This window comes from Phragmites australis, chromosome 7 (assembly GCF_958298935.1).
Source record: "Phragmites australis chromosome 7, lpPhrAust1.1, whole genome shotgun sequence".
Classification (NCBI taxonomy): domain Eukaryota; kingdom Viridiplantae; phylum Streptophyta; class Magnoliopsida; order Poales; family Poaceae; genus Phragmites; species Phragmites australis.
Genome location: NC_084927.1, coordinates 3,300,856 through 3,317,038, shown reverse-complemented (window position 1 = coordinate 3,317,038; position 16,183 = coordinate 3,300,856). Strand labels below are relative to the sequence as shown.

Sequence of the window (16,183 nt, the reverse complement as noted above, 5' to 3'; positions counted from 1 at the left end):
GTAAAGGAGTGAACCTAAATACTCACAGTCTAATTCGGCTAAAAGCAAAATCAATCAAGGCAAGACACGGCTCACTGGTAAATGATCTTCACCAAGATTTAGGGCAATAACTGAACTGGACTAGCAGTGGAGGGAGAGAGGGAGGGGGAAGGGGCCGGCGAGCTCCACATCAGTGTGGGGGAGAACATGTTGCGCTCGGCTCGGTTGGAGGGCAGTGGCAAGGTGAATGGAGCCGAGGTGGATGGAGAACGGCGAGGTGGACGGTGGCAACGAGTGGAGGACGGCGATGGTGCCTGGCTCCTGGAATGGCGCAGCGGAGAGGGCGTGGTGGGTGGGGACGGCGACGAGCTCGGCGGCGATGATGACGGGCTTGACGGCGATTGCGACGGGCTCGGGGACGAGGAGGCTGAAGTTAGGGTTAGGACTTATAAAAAATGAAACGGGGAGGTAGCCTATATATAGTTAACTAGTGATAAATGATGGGTGAACACTATCCCTGTCACTTATTATTTATACCCGTCACTTATAACATATCATAGGTGACGAGTGAACATTATCACCTGTCACCTATGACTTATCAGTGACCGGTGAAGAAAATCATAAGTGATGGGTGAACACTATCACCCGTCACCTATAACTTTTCTTCCATGTTCAAATTCATTACTTTTTATATGAAATTTGATTTTTTATGTAATTTGACATTAATATTACAAATTTAACATTAATATTACAAATTTGATATTAATATTTCAAATTTGACATTAATATTACAAATTTGACATTAATATTACAAATTCAAATTTGACATTAATATTACAAATTCAAATTTGACATTAATATTACAAATTCAAATTTGACATTAATATTACAAATTCAAATAACTTGAAACCTAAAATTCAAATTTGACATTAATATTACAAAGTTGACACTGAAATTCAAATTCGCCGTAGCGCGTGGGAGAGGGAAATGACTTGTGCGGAGGAGGGCGCGCGGGGGTTGAGACTGTATTTATCTACCTAATCTCCTGACTCCAAATGTATATACTACAGTGAAGGTACCTAACGACGAGTCCTTACTTTCAGAAAAATGACAAGTTGGTTTTTAAAGACGCAAGCACGTTCTTATGCTCACATGTACTTGCTGCCTTGGTATTATTGCACACATGCGAGGGAGATTCCTAGGCAACTGTCTTGTTAATTTCTTGTTTGTTTGGCTACTTGTTGAAATTTGAAACTCGATAGCCAGTTCGTATTCCTTGTCGATTAGCATGCATGCTACTTCAGGAGCCAACTACTCCGATCCATGTTCAAGGATACTTACCACAAACACCATTACAGCACTGCTTGTTAGCAAGAGCGAGCTACCAGAAAATCCTACGAGACTTTTTTTTGGATTTTAGCAGAAGTATCATCAAGATCGATAAGTCAAACACAAATTCAACATACGAGACGTGATGTTTTTTAATGAGGTTCGGCTCTCTCCATATTCTGTTTCCATCGATCTGCAGTTACAACAGTATATCTGTAACCGACCCCGTACACATATTCGACACATATCCCAACAAACTTCACCTTGGACGAATATGCACACCAAACTTGAAGTTATCATGTGCGAACCTCCGTGTACCCAGACTTGAATCATCCATCTCTGCTACTCATACCAAACAACCCAACGAGGATGCCTCGCTGCCAGGTACGAATTTCGCAAAATTTGCAGCTCCCACCTCCATAACTTCACTTTTCAGCTTATATATACTGATGAGCTCCCATCTTCTCACCTATCATCACAGTCTTGTCATCGTGCATCACCTTCAAGGTCTTTTTATTTGCCACCACCTGATACAACCTACCTTCTTCATACAGAATTCCAAGAGAGATCAGATTCCTCCTAACTCCCGACACATGCCGCCCATCTTCAAGTAGTACTTCTTATCCATCATACATATTCAGCTTGATATTGCCAACTCTCATGACACGTTAATCCGTGTCATCTCCCAAGTGAGCAATACCAAAGTCACATTCAGAGTATGAAGAGAACCACTCATTCTTAGATGTTGCATGATATGAACTTACCGAATCTAACCGCAACGCTTCACCACAAGACTTTTCACTTGATAGTACGAGAATAAGATCAGCGTCGCTCTCTGAGTCATCTTTCTTGAAAACCATAACATTTAGCACGTAATTCTTGAGTTTTGAATAATCTCTCTTCACATGTCCCCAATCCTTACATTTATAGCACTGTGACCACTTCTTCTTTTTCTTCCTCCTTTGTTCACGAGGAAACAAGTTGCATATATATAGTGTGATAATATGAGCGTTAACACAATCCCACATATAAAATAGCAAAACAGGACATGGTGGATAAACATGATCTCACTAGAAAGAGCGAACAGAACATAAACCAGGAGATCATTTACCATGTTTAGATAAAGAACTGAACAGTAAGAAGTTAAGACAACTATTGCTCTCAGAGGATTCTTAACAGCTGACCCCAAAACAAATAAAGTTCTGCCCCCTAACTGTCCATAAGACACATCATAAATTGAACTAGAAACTGAGATCACACCTAGATGCTGACCCTGAAAATGATTCTCTGATTTTACCAAATCTTCTTGGACATTATTACTGAGCAGGTTATCACTTACTGAAAAGAAGAGTGCAAACTCCTTCAGAAACTGAAAGTGACAGAGCAGCAGATCAACCATCACATTCTACTGCTCTATTTAGATACCAATCAAGGAGTACAACAGCATATGTCCAGGGATCACAACAAACCGGCAAAGTGCTGAAAACAAAACAGTCCCAAGCACGGTATACAGAAACTGAATAAATGTTGGAGCCTCCCGGGAAAGCACACACTCTCACAGCTCACTGGAACGCAAGGAAGAAGATGAACAGTGGTTTCCGGCGACGAACGCCGTGGCCGCCGCTACGGCCTGTATCTCGGCAACTTTATTCTCACCACCAGACTTGGCAGCTTACAAACAACGATTACATGCCGGCTTAATAGCCCAGGCCACGCAGCGTCGAGCAATGGCCTCGATCGATTCGCACACACCACGCCATCTCCCAGCGACCCGGCCAGCTCGTAGGTGAGCCTCTCCTGCTCATGCGCACGACCTGTTCTCTCGCCAAGCTATCCGGAAGACACATCTGCGACTCATTCCTGCAGCTAACCCGCTGGCGAAGACTGACCTCGCCATGGACACATACCCGCACATCAAACGCACACAAACACTCGCAGCTAGCCTGCGCTGACAAACTGGAACAAAAACAACTCACGCGACGCGACGCACACGACGCGAACACAGACGCACATGCCTGGGACACAGCCATGTCGTGGTTATTCCAACAAACTCCCCCTAAACATGACATGGCGTACACCGCCATCACAGCAGCGTCGGCTTGTCGTCGGCATCGGCGAGCAGCGCCCTCTCCCTCCTCGACTTGGGGCAATCCCTCGCGATGTGCCCGGCTCGCCGCAGTTGAAGCACCTTCCTCGATGACGCCTGCTAGCGCCTGAGCTCGTACTGCTCGTGTCCTCGTCATCCTTGTCATGGCCGTCGCTACGGCCAGCGCCCATCTTGCCGCTACGGCCGCGCGCCCGCTCCTTGCCGCCGCGCTAACGCCGACGCGTCTCCCACTGCTCCTCAGTGAGCAACAGCCGCCCGACGCCGTCCGTAGCTTCTTCGACGTCAGCATCCTCCGCCACGCGCAGTCGGCCGACGAGCTCCTCCATGGACGTGGTGTTGAGGTCCGTGAGCATCTCGATCGCCACCGCCACCTGCTTGAACTTCTTCGGGACCACGCGCAGGATCTTCTTCACCACGCGGCTGTCCTCCAGTGTCTCGCCAAGCTCGCGCAGGCTACCGACAAGCCCGTTGATGCGCATCGCGAAGTCGCCGACGGACTCCCCGTCGTGGAACGCGACGTTCTCGAACTCCTTCAAGAGACGTTGCACGCTCGCGGACTTCACACGATCATCGCCGACCCTTATCGCCTTCACCGCCTCCCACGCTTCTTTCGCCGACTTCTTCACGGCGAGCCCGGCCTTCATCTCCGGCGGCACCGCGCTCAAGATGGCGGCCAGCGCCCGCCGATCCTTGGCGCGCTCCTTGGTGACTGCCTCCACAGCGTCCCAGAGCTCCATCGCCTCCAGGCTCACCTGCATGACCAAGGACCACTCATGGTAGTTGGTCCTGGTTAGCAGCGGCAGCTCCACGGCGCCGGAGTTGGCGACGACGCGCTCCACGACGGCACCGGCCTTCGAGCTTTCTCTGATCTTCGGTGGTGTCGACATCTTCCTGGCTCTGATGCCAAATGTTGGAGCCTCCCAGGAAAGCACACACTCTCACAGCTCACTGGAATGCAAGGAAGAAGATGAACAGTGGTTTCCGGCGACGAACGCCGCGACTTCCGCTACGGCCTGTATCTCGGCAACTTTATTCTCACCACCAGACTTGGCAGCTTACAAACAACGATTACATGCCGGCTTAATAGCCCAGGCCACGCAGCGTCGAGCAACGGCCTCGATCGATTCGCACGCACCACGCCATCTCCCAGCGACCCGGCCAGCTCGTACGTGAGCCTCTCCTGCTCATGCGCACGACCTGTTCTCTCGCCGAGCTATCCGGAAGACACATCCGCGACTCATTCCTGCAGCTAACCCGCTGGCGAAGACTGACCTCGCCATGGACACATACCCGCGCATCAAACGCACACAAACACTCGCAGCTAGCCTGCGCTGACAAGCTGGAACAAAAACAACTCACGCGACGCGACGCACACGACGCGAACACAGACGCACATGCCTGGGACACAGCCATGTCGTGGTTATTCCAACAATAAAGAGGGACAAAACACAATATTCAGTATTGCCTATGCCGATCAAAATTCAGAGAATCACAAAGGTCATCCCCTATTGTACTCAAATAACTAGCCAAATTTCAGTGTATTGGATCATCACAAAGCATTTTTCTTTCTTCACCAAGCCGTCCAGAATAACAGAGAGATGTAAAGGAGTGAACCTAAATACTCACAGTGTAATTCGGCTAAAAGCAAAATCAATCAAGGCAAGGCACGGCTCACTGGTAAATGATCTTCACCAAGATTTAGGGCAATAACTGAACTGGACTAGCAGTGGAGGGAGAGAGGGAGGGGGAAGGGGCCGGCGAGCTCCACATCAGTGTGGGGGAGATCATGTTGCGCTCGGCTCGGTTGGAGGGCAGTGGCGAGGTGACTGGAGCCGAGGTGGACGGAGAACAACGAGGTGGATGGTGGCAACGAGTGGAGGACGGCGATGGTGCCTGGCTCCTGGAACGGCGCAGCAGAGAGGGCGTGGTGGGTGGCGACGGCGACGGGCTCGGCGGCAATGATGACGGGCTCGACGGCGATTGCGACGGGCTCGGGGATGAGGAGGCTGAAGTTAGGGTTAGGACTTAGAAAAAATGAAACGGGGAGGCAGCCTATATATAGTTAACTAGTGATAAATGACGGGTGAACACTATCCCCATCACTTATTATTTATACCCGTCACTTATAACATATCATAGGTGACGAGTGAACATTATCATCCATCACCTATGACTTATCAGTGACCGGTGAGAAAATCATAGGTGACTATAACTTTTCTTCCATGTTCAAATTCATTACTTTTTATATGGAATTTGATTTTTTTATGTAATTTGACATTAATATTACAAATTTAACATTAATATTACAAATTTGACATTAATATTTCAAATTTGACATTAATATTACAAATTTGACATTAATATTAAAAATTCAAATTTGACATTAATATTACAAATTCAAATTTGACATTAATATTACAAATTTGATATTAATATTAAAAAATCAATTTTGACATTAATATTACAAATTCAAATTTGACATTAATATTACAAATTCAAATAACTTGAAACCTAAAATTCAAATTTGACATTAATATTACAAAGTTGACACTGAAAATTTGATATTAATATTAAAAAATCAAATTTGACATTAATATTACAAATTCAAATTTGACATTAATATTACAAATTCAAATAACTTGAAACCTAAAATTCAAATTTGACATTAATATTACAAAGTTGACACTGAAATTCAAATTCGCCGTAGCGCGTGGGAGAGGGAAATGACTTGGGCGGAGGAGGGCGCGTGGGGGCTGAAATATATACATAAAGGTCATCGGTGGACATCTTCCCCGTTGAAATGCCTCGGAGGTAATGTTTTCTCCCTTGTGCCATCGAACTGTTTGTCCATGTTTCGGTACGGGTGCTTCCTGGGAAGGAAACGTCGATGCTGCATGTACACTATTTTCTTTGAGTTGTTCAACCTCAAACTGCATGTGTCATCTAAGCAATGGGGGCAAGCTTCACCTTTTCTTTTGCTCTGACCTGACAAGTTACGAAGTGCTGGCAGATCATTGATGGTGACGAACAACATGGTGTGCAAGGTAAAGTACTCTTGCTTGTACTGATCCCAAACCTCGACGCCTTTTGACCAGAGTTTCTTAAGATCATCGACTAAAGGCCTGAGGTACACATCGATATCGTTGCCAGGTTGTTTCGGTCCTGATATCAAGATCGATAACATAATGTATTTCCGCTTGTTACAAAGCTAGTGTGGAAAGTTGTAGATCGACAATACAACAAGCCATGCGGCTTATGAACCGGCAGTGATGCCTCATCACTGCCGGCCCATGAGGAACTGGCAGTGATGGACCGGCATAAAAGGCTGGTTCTGTAGTAGTGGTGCTATGTGAGGTACTCATGTTACCGAATGGATTCATTCCATCTATGCTCATAACAAACCTAACATTTCTTAATTCTTCAGCGAACCAACCAAATGTGGAATCAATGATTTTTCACTGAGCGGAATCCTCTGGGTGCCGTATCATTGTGTTATTCTTACGACCCTTCTTATGCCAATGCACCAATTGGGCCTCATTTCTGTTGGCAAACAGACACTTCAGATGGGGAATTACAGAAAAATACCACACCACCTTCCTAGGAGGCCCTTTACTTTTCTTGCCTCCATCCCTATCACCACCGTCATTTCTACGCTTATATCGATGGGTTCCACAAATGAGGCATTGATCCAGCTCTGCATACTCCCCACGAAACAAAATACAATCCTGCTTAGATGTATGTATTTTTTCTATTTCCAGTCCTAAATGATAAATTATCCTCTTCGCATCATAGACACCCTCAGGCACCAATTTTCCCTCCGGTAGCATGTCTCTTAGCAGATCCAGCAATACTTTGAAACTCTTGTCAGTCCAACCATGAGTTGCCTTCAGCTGTAGAAGCTTTAGGTTCCCAAATATCCGCGTATACTTCTCCTTACAATTGGGATAAATGGGTGTCTTGAAATCCCGTACAAATTCCTGAAATTTAGCAAACTCACCATTTGTATACTCATCGTGCCGCTGGACATCCCACACCATCTGGTCCACATTCTCCACAAAATTCTCGAGATCATTATCATTGAAACCTAATATGTCTTCATCCCTAAGATTATGATCCATTTCACCGGGTATAAGTTCTTGATCCACACTGTCGGTATGGAGGGCCCGATCCATCTCTCCCTCGTTAAGGCCTTCCTCGCCATGTTTGTTCCAACATATATAATTCTATTTAAATCCACGCATGACCAAGTGTGCATGGATATTGTCTAATTTTGGGAACTTCTTATCATTCCTGTAGTCGTGACATGGACAATACATTGTTATTTTACCACGATCTTTCATATCCGCCAAGGCAGCACTTATGAAATGCTTTACCCCGCTCAGGTACTCCGGACAAGTTCGGATCTTAAGATACATCCAACTTCTATCCGTCATCTACAATTAATGTAAAAACATTCATTCTTCATTAATAATTACCTTAATTTCGTGGTTAAGCATGCGATTAAAAATTTCATACAAATACACTAGATCTGTGGTATCTCGTGGTAGATCGGGCAAACCTAGTATCAAATCTAACATAAATACAACTCATTTGTACTAAGATTTTGGATAAAGATGCAAAATAGCCGATTACAACTCAAAGCACAACAAATATACCAAATAAGGATTAGAGGAGGAGGAAAAAGGGAGATACAAACCTTCAAAAATTTAGCACCAATTCAAACTTCAAATCAACAAGATATTAGAAAATCTCTAGCGGAGCTAGTGAAAATCGTCAGCATTGTGCGGCGGCATTGTGCAGTAACTCTTTGCCCGCACAGTAACTGGCGAGCTCTTAAAACAGATCCATGTAATAAGTGACGGGTGATAAGATTACCCGTCACTTATTAGTTGTCATATTACGACCCGTCACTTATGACTGACCCAGAGAGACCTATCACCTATGCCAACTTATAAGTGATGGGTCTTGACACGACCTGTCACTTATGACTGGTGCAGGGACATCTGTCACTTATAACTAGGTCATAAGTGACAGTTGTAGTAATGACGCGTCACGTATGAGATAGATGACGGGTAGTGTTATGACCCGTCACCTATTACCTGATATCTGTGACGGGTCTATACCCGGTCCCGACCCGAGGCGATATAAGTGACGGGTTGTGTAATGACCAGTCACTAAATTGTGTCTCTTTTATCTATTTTTCACATAGTGTTTACACATATTGTAATACGGAGTATTATGATTTCACCAACATATTGTGGATGTTCTTCAATGTATTGCACATATACAAAATACGGAGTACTATGATTTCGGCTAGGTTTTGGCTCCTACAATTCGTCTATCATGTATGACCTCGAAGCCAAGTAGATGAATTGTTCGTTGCACCCTTGTCTGTTTGTTCTAACTTGTACACAGGATATTGTCTATTTGATCTAAAGAAGAAGTTCACTTTACTCTCCTAAAGTTTGCTCGTAGTCCAATTAACCCATTTTTTTTTTTTGGTTTGCTTAATCCTCGATTTGCCTAAAGCAAGTTACTATTCACATGTTGATGGTTTTGGATCCCGATTTTGTCCCAATGGACTCTTTTCTGAGAATAAATTTTCTGAGAAGTTGTCAGCTGAAAAGTTAAAAATTTATTGTAAAAATTAACAGCTAAAATTCAAAAATAGCTTTTAAAAAAATCAAAAATATAATTTTTCAAAAAACCAAAAATAGAAGCAGCAAACAAACAAACCTTAATTCACTTTCTAGCATGCATCTATTCCTTTCACTCTTTCGATGCACCATGATGTCATTTAATTAAACATGCAGCTGCGGTTGTCCTCTATGGCTCTTGTAAAAGTGTAGCCTGTGGAATGTTCTTGTTCTATGCATGACATAACCACTTTATTGATTTTAGAGAACCTGATGACCTGCATGTACGAATTTGACATACCATAAAATTTACTACAAGGATATGGCACTAGAGTATTATTAGTACAATGATATGGATAGTTTAAGGGTATAACTGAAATCATGATTTTTTTTTTGAGTGCCTGGGAATACCCGGTCGACGCTCTTACTGGATCCGCCAGTGATCTTAAAGATGTGAGTCCATAACAACCCAAGCAAACACAAGCCAAAACATTTAATCTACAATAAGTAGAAGAAATTATGAGTGTTTGACAGGATTTAAGGGCAATAAAACCTGTCGCATTAGACATTTTTGTATAGGACAATAATCCGATAATTTAGGGCTCGAGTTACTTGCAGAAGTTCTGCTTATACAATTTAGAGCTTGATTTATATTGTTCTTGATACGGCGCACTCTAGTGCCATATTTCACAATATTAGATCTAGATCCAAGGGATGCAATGTTTAAACAGAGGTATCATGATGTAACAAGTGGTACAGTCGTACAGAGAGCCTAACACATTCTATATATGTGTGTGATGACTTAATCTTGTTGCAACACAACGGACAACATTCTGGCAAGAGGCAAAATGAGAACTGAGAGGACTTAGCGTTGGTTCTACAGCAAGAAACACAAGTACATCAATGGATGTGAGATGGAACAACTATTTGAGATTGATCGATTCATCTGGCCTAATCCTGGGTTCATCCGGCCGCAATGGCAGTGAAGCTCCATAAGCACAACGAGATCAGAGGAAGCGTCCCTACCAAGATGAAGGGGACGGCCGCAACGGCAGTGAGGCTGCTGGGTGCCTTCTCCCAGGAGCGCCCACAGCAGCGATTAACGACCCGTAGGAAGAAGCTTGGTGAAGGTGCTCCATCATAAGCCACAGGACGGTGGTCAACTCACCACCATCGCTGAGCTGCTTGGCATGGTACTCCCTGCTGCATCGGTTGGCTGCGTAGACCAAAATATCTGCCCAAACCTCAAGGAGTAGCTGCAACGACCTGCTTGTCTCCATGTTGTGCAACTTTTCGGCGATGTAAGTTGCATGAGAAAGACGAAGAGCTTTGGATCTTCGCGACGGTGGATGCTTGTCAAATACGATGATGGCAAACTTCTGCTGTCCCTGCAGCATCAGCCTTGAGTCAGAATTGGGGCCGTTACGCAGGCGGAATAAATCCTTGAGCATAGTAAACAAGCCCTTTCTGGGATGGGGAGTTCCGCGCTCAGCCTCGACCAACCTCTCGCATGTTTTCTACAACTTATATTGAGAAAGGCCTGGTAGCATGTATGGGCGCTCCACGAGGAGAAACATCATGTAGTTGGACATTGCCCTGACTGCTTCCACTGCTTCCGGTTCATTTTTGGCCCCACTGCGGGAAAGGAAAATGTCCGTGGCGATGTGCCAGACGATTATGCCCTCCCGGAACTCATCCCCGCTAAGGCCAATAAGGTAAGCGACTTCTTTATAACGCCGCAATGGTCTCTCAGTCCACTTTTTCCGAAGTACGCCTACCTTATTGACCTCCTCCTTATTGGACTTCTCATCCTGGGGCGAATGCAATCGGTCTATATATTCGTTCACCTCGTCCTTGATCCTCTTTGAAATCTGGGTTTTCCCAGAATAGTGCTTTCTGTCCCACCACTCCTTGAATCCTAACATCTTAGCGAGCCTTCCAAGTAGAGGTCCACCCGGCTTATCACAATGTCCGCAAAAGTGCAACATATTGTATTGCCCCATTGTGCCGGACCACCTCCTCGCTGATCTACTGCTTCTTCTAGTGGTCTTCCTGACAAGCAAGCTAATCATTGAGATACAACCATATAAGATTTCACATCCGGCCTCTGCATAGCTTGGACGTACACAACGAAATAGAGCAACCGTAAACAACATTAGAAAACACATGAATCAGTCTCTAATTAAAAAAGGGAAATAGATAGAAGTAACTATGGTGGATGTGAGATATAACAACTATTTGACATTGATCGATTCATCTTGCCTAATCCTGGGTTCGTCCGGCCGTAGCGGCACTGAAGCTCCGTAAGCACAACGAGATCAGAGGAAGCGTCGTCCCTACCAAGTTGAAGGGGACTGCCGCAACGGCAGTGATGCTGCTGGGTGCCTTCTCCCAGGAGCGCCCCAGCAGCGATTCACGACTTCCCTATTGCATCGAGAGAAACTTGGCGAAGGTGCTCTATCATAAGCCACAGGACGGTGGTCAACTCACCACCATCGCTGAGCTGCTTGGCATGGTACTCCCTGCTGCATCGGTTGGCTGCGTAGACCAAAATATCTGCCCAAACCTCAAGGAGCAGCTGCAATGAGGAGATCTGAGGCTCCCTGTTGAGCAACTTTTTGGCGATGGAAGTTGCATAAGAAAGACGAAGAGCTTCTTGGCGAGGAGCTTCGGGGCCTAAGGGTGCATAAGAAAGATGAGGAGCTTCGGGGCATAAGGGTGGATAATGCTTAAATATGATGTTGGCAAACTCCTGCTGTCTCTGCAGCGTCAACCTTGAGTCAGAATTAGGGCCGTTACGCAGGCGGAATAAATCCTTGAGCATAGTAGACAAGCCTTTTCTGGGATGGGGAGTTGTCCGTATTTTGACCAACCTCTCGCATGTTTTCTGGTACAACTTATATTGAGAAAGGCCTGGTAGCATGTATGGGCGCTCCACGAGGAGAAACATCATGTAGTTGGACATTTCCCTGACTGCTTCCACTTTTTCCGGTTCATTTTTGGCCCCACTGCGGGCGAGGAAAATGTCCGTGGCGATGTGCCAGACGATGATGCCCTCCTGGAACTCAACCCCGATAAGGTCACTGAAGTATTTATCCCATATTTTACAACGCTTCAGTGCTATCTCAGTCCACCTGTTCCGAAGTACGCCTTCCTTATTGATCTCAACGTATTGGCGCAATTCCAATCGGTCTATATATTCGTTCACCTCGTCCTTGATCCTCTTTGAAATCTGAGTTTTCCCAGAATAGTGCTTTTTGTCCCACAACTCCTTGAATCCCAACATCTTAGCGAGCCTTCCAAGTAGAGGTCCACCCGGTTTATCACAAAGACTGCAAAAGTGCAGCATATTGTATTGCCCCATTGTGCCGGACCACCTTCTCGCTGATCTACTGCTTCTTCTAGTGGTGTTCCTGACAAGCAAGCTAAGAGATACACGCGCACGACGAAGCCGGTCCCACCTTCCATTGCACAAGAGGGTGTGTCGAAGCCAGCAACACCTCGTGGCACACAAGTAAGCAAATGTCCAGGTCGACCCCAGTGCGTTCAGAAGAGATGTTGTCTCTAGGAGCAAGGCACCAACCAGCAAGACATATGTGACCACAACATCAACTGTGCTATGACCATCTCTGCTGCTGAAGTAGAATAAGAGGAGCGAGGCAGCAACGGCGAGCGGTGAGAAGAGCCGGATGCAGTAGCCATACCAGGTGTGAATGACTGCCGCCTTGGTATACAGGATGTCATACATGAGGGAGAGCTCCATCTCCATGAACAACCACATATACTTAGCTCGTTTCTCTGTCCAACCCCCGATCCTGTGGGTGAAAGTGATTATATCCTCTCCCCATACTTTGATTCTTGAGAGAGCCCCGGATGCTATCCATGTTGCCACGCCTGAGCGCCCATGTCCTCTCGCCATACTTTACAACACCGACTGCGAACATCAAGATGGAGGCCAGCACAACCAAGGAGCCATTGCCGGCGATGTGCTTGTAGAGCACATAAGCAGTTCCGAGGACCTGCACGGTGAGAGTCTGGAGGTGGCGCAGCCACAGCTCGTTGTCCTGGAGCGAATACGCCGTGATGTTGTCCGGGCCACCGAGGTGCAGGAGGAGGAAGGGTGCCCAGAATGCCACGAGTTGGTGCCTGTCTGCCGTGGCTCTGAGGGACAGGTGCCCGATGGTGTATGTCGCGGTCGAGTCGGCCAGCAGGTAGGCAAGCCAGAGGAGGAGCTTCAGCACGAGGGAAGCTTCACCCCTTCGGATCCCCGCGAGGAGGAGGACGACAACCTGAAGCGCGAGGCTCAAAAGCACCAGGATCTGGATCGCCCAATGGTTCCAGAGGTCTAGCGGATTCACAGCCATTGCTCCTGCAATATTAATCCACCTGTTTGACGGAACCAACTTATTACTTATGTAAAGTTGTAACCTGGAAGAAACTAAGCAACAACCCATGAATCCACACGGAGCACATAATTTCAAGATAACAAAACTGATTTTACCCATGTAGATATGCGCGCACTCATGATTAATATATATTGATAATTAATGATCTAAATTTTGTTAAAGTTAATAAAAGTATATATGCTTGTGGTGTAAAATATGCGGCTAAATTAAATGCCACGGATATACGTACCGGGTAGTCAGGTAATTCAAGATCGTGTAGAGGAGGGGACGGCTGGCAGCGAGTAACTGAAGCCAGGAACGTGATGCCACAGACTTCAGGATGAGTTCAGGCGACAGAACCAGTCCGGCAGGCCCAGCTCGCCGGCTGCTCGTCAAGAGGAGGGCGCACGCTCGCGCTACTGCTCTAGTAGTAACATAAATATACATTAGTTTCAGACTGAAGACCGGAAAATACAAAAGAAGAAGGGCCCAGCTATAGTGTGACGTATCAACGGTCGCAGGTGAGAGGATTATTCTGTCAGATTACATTGGTGAAGGGGAACGAAATCCCCTTGATTCGATTCTGTGTCACAATTGGGGGCGGAGAGAAATTTGGGTTCGGCGGTGGTTGGAGGTGGGTTCCTGGCACAATAGCAGAGACAGTGCATCGGTTGGCTGCGCAAACGGAAGAGTGGCCGCGGTTGGGAATCGGTGGTCCAGCTGCTCCAACGCCACCGTTGTGTTTTGCGGGCATCTTCTCCGCTCAACCAATGGAGCATGGGCGGGCTGGGGAGCGATTCAAGCAAGGGCAGCGCTGGTCAGGTCAGCCATCCCCTCACGGTCCTCCTCAAGGGCAGCGCGGTGTAAGGGTGGAAATGGATGGTTGGATATCCGAATTATCCGATATCTGTATCCGTTAAAATACGAATATGGATATCCGTATCTGTATTTATTTTTAAATAGATACTAAAATGGATACATCCGAATTCGTTTTCGAGATTTAGATTCAAATGTGGATATCCGAATTCGAGATATATCTGATTCGTATCCGTATCCGCCAACCAAGGAACCAAATTTTCCTAAAGTTTTAGAAATTTTAGAGGTAAGCGAATTCCGGCCCAATCAAATTGGAACAAATTTCAGTCATATTTGATCAAATTTTAGTCATATTTGATCAAATTTCATCAAATTCCAGTCAAATTTGGCCAAAAGTTTAAATTTTTGACATGAATTTCGAACCAAATTTCTAAAATTCTATCCCAATCAAATTAGAACAAATTTTAGTCAAGTTTTACCAAATTTCTTTCAAATTTTATCAAAAATTTAAATTCCAGACATGAATTTCGAAGATTGAGTAGATATCTGAATGCGAATTCGAATTCGGACTATCCATTTTGTATTCGCATCCGAGAGTATCCAGATCCGTATTCGCATTCGGATTAAAATACAGTAAATCGTACTATCCGAATTTGATTCCATACGTATTCAATTTGTTTCCACCCCTAGCGGGGTGGTCCTCATGGTGGTCCGCATTGGTCTGCAAGGTGGTCCTCCTGGCGGTCCGCTGTCAGGTGCAGGAGGTCGGCCTCAGCAACGGACAGCGCTAATCAGCGTGCGCGACTTCCCAACGCGCGGGCGATTTCAGACAGCAAAACGACAAGCCCCTCCGCCACCTCCCCGCCTCCGCCTCCCACCACCCGCGACCGGCTGCGCTCCGCCACCTCGCCGCTCCCCCGTCCTCCCACCACCGCCCTGCCCTTCACTAACCCATCCCGGTCCTCGCCCCGCCGTCGACGCTGCCCACCACGGTCCTCCACCGCTTGGCCAGCGGCGCCCTCGCCGCCCGGCCTCAGCTGCCCCCTCCCCCCCTCCCGGCCACCTCCGCCTCGCCGGCCACCGCCCCCGGACCTCCCTCTAGGCCCGCCAGGCACTCCACCTGCGAACCCTCAATCCTAACCCTAACCCGGACCTCCCTCGCCGGCAGCGACCAACTCGGACACGGACGAGCGCGCCGCGACTTGGGAGTTGGGAAGTCGCAGCGCGCGCTCGTATCAGGATTTTCACTAAGAAACACCAAGGTTACAGGGGTCCCCCGCAGCGCCCTCAACTTCAAGGTGCTGTTGCAGGACCACCACCTCATGGCGGGCAAGGTGTTCATCTTCAGACCCAGAGCTGTGGCGCAAATGTTCAGCAGGGGAGGACAATGGGGCTGCAACAAAACCAGACAAGTCAAGGTATGCCCCAGGGCCCTCCTGCTTTCGGTAGGTTTGAGCATCAGAACCGTAGGGTTCCTCAGAATCGCAATCAGTTTGATCGTAACTATAATCAAAAGTATATGCCAGTTCAAAAAGAGGATAATTGCAACTCTGCATTTTCTAGCTGTGCTCCTGTGGGTGCCATAGGTATGCATGAGAAGACCAGTAATCTCAATGTGATGAGCACTAGCAGGGCTGGGCAAGTTGAAAGAGGGATAGTGTTAGAAGACAAACAAAAGGAGGTTGCTGAGGACGCAATCGAGGAAGCAGCTAGTACCTGAATTAAAGGTCAGTGTTTTAGATGTGATGAACCAGGACATGGAATTAGAGTGTAAGAAATCTGTGTTCTGTACTATATGTGGTAAAGATACACATGTTACTGAGAGGTGTGTGTGGCCATCGCAAGCTAAGCCAGTTGCCAAATTGGTTGGTTGGGCTGTCCCTGGTGGGAGTTTCTTTGTTGCTATTTTTGATAATAGAATCCTCATAAAA

General features: G+C 46.5%; 1 pseudogene; it reads right to left on the bottom strand.

The window, feature by feature from the left end:
• Positions 1-5,135: 5,135 nt before the first annotated feature.
• LOC133923774 (uncharacterized) lies at positions 5,136-14,294 on the bottom strand (annotated as a pseudogene).
• Between the last annotated feature and the right edge of the window lie 1,889 nt (positions 14,295-16,183).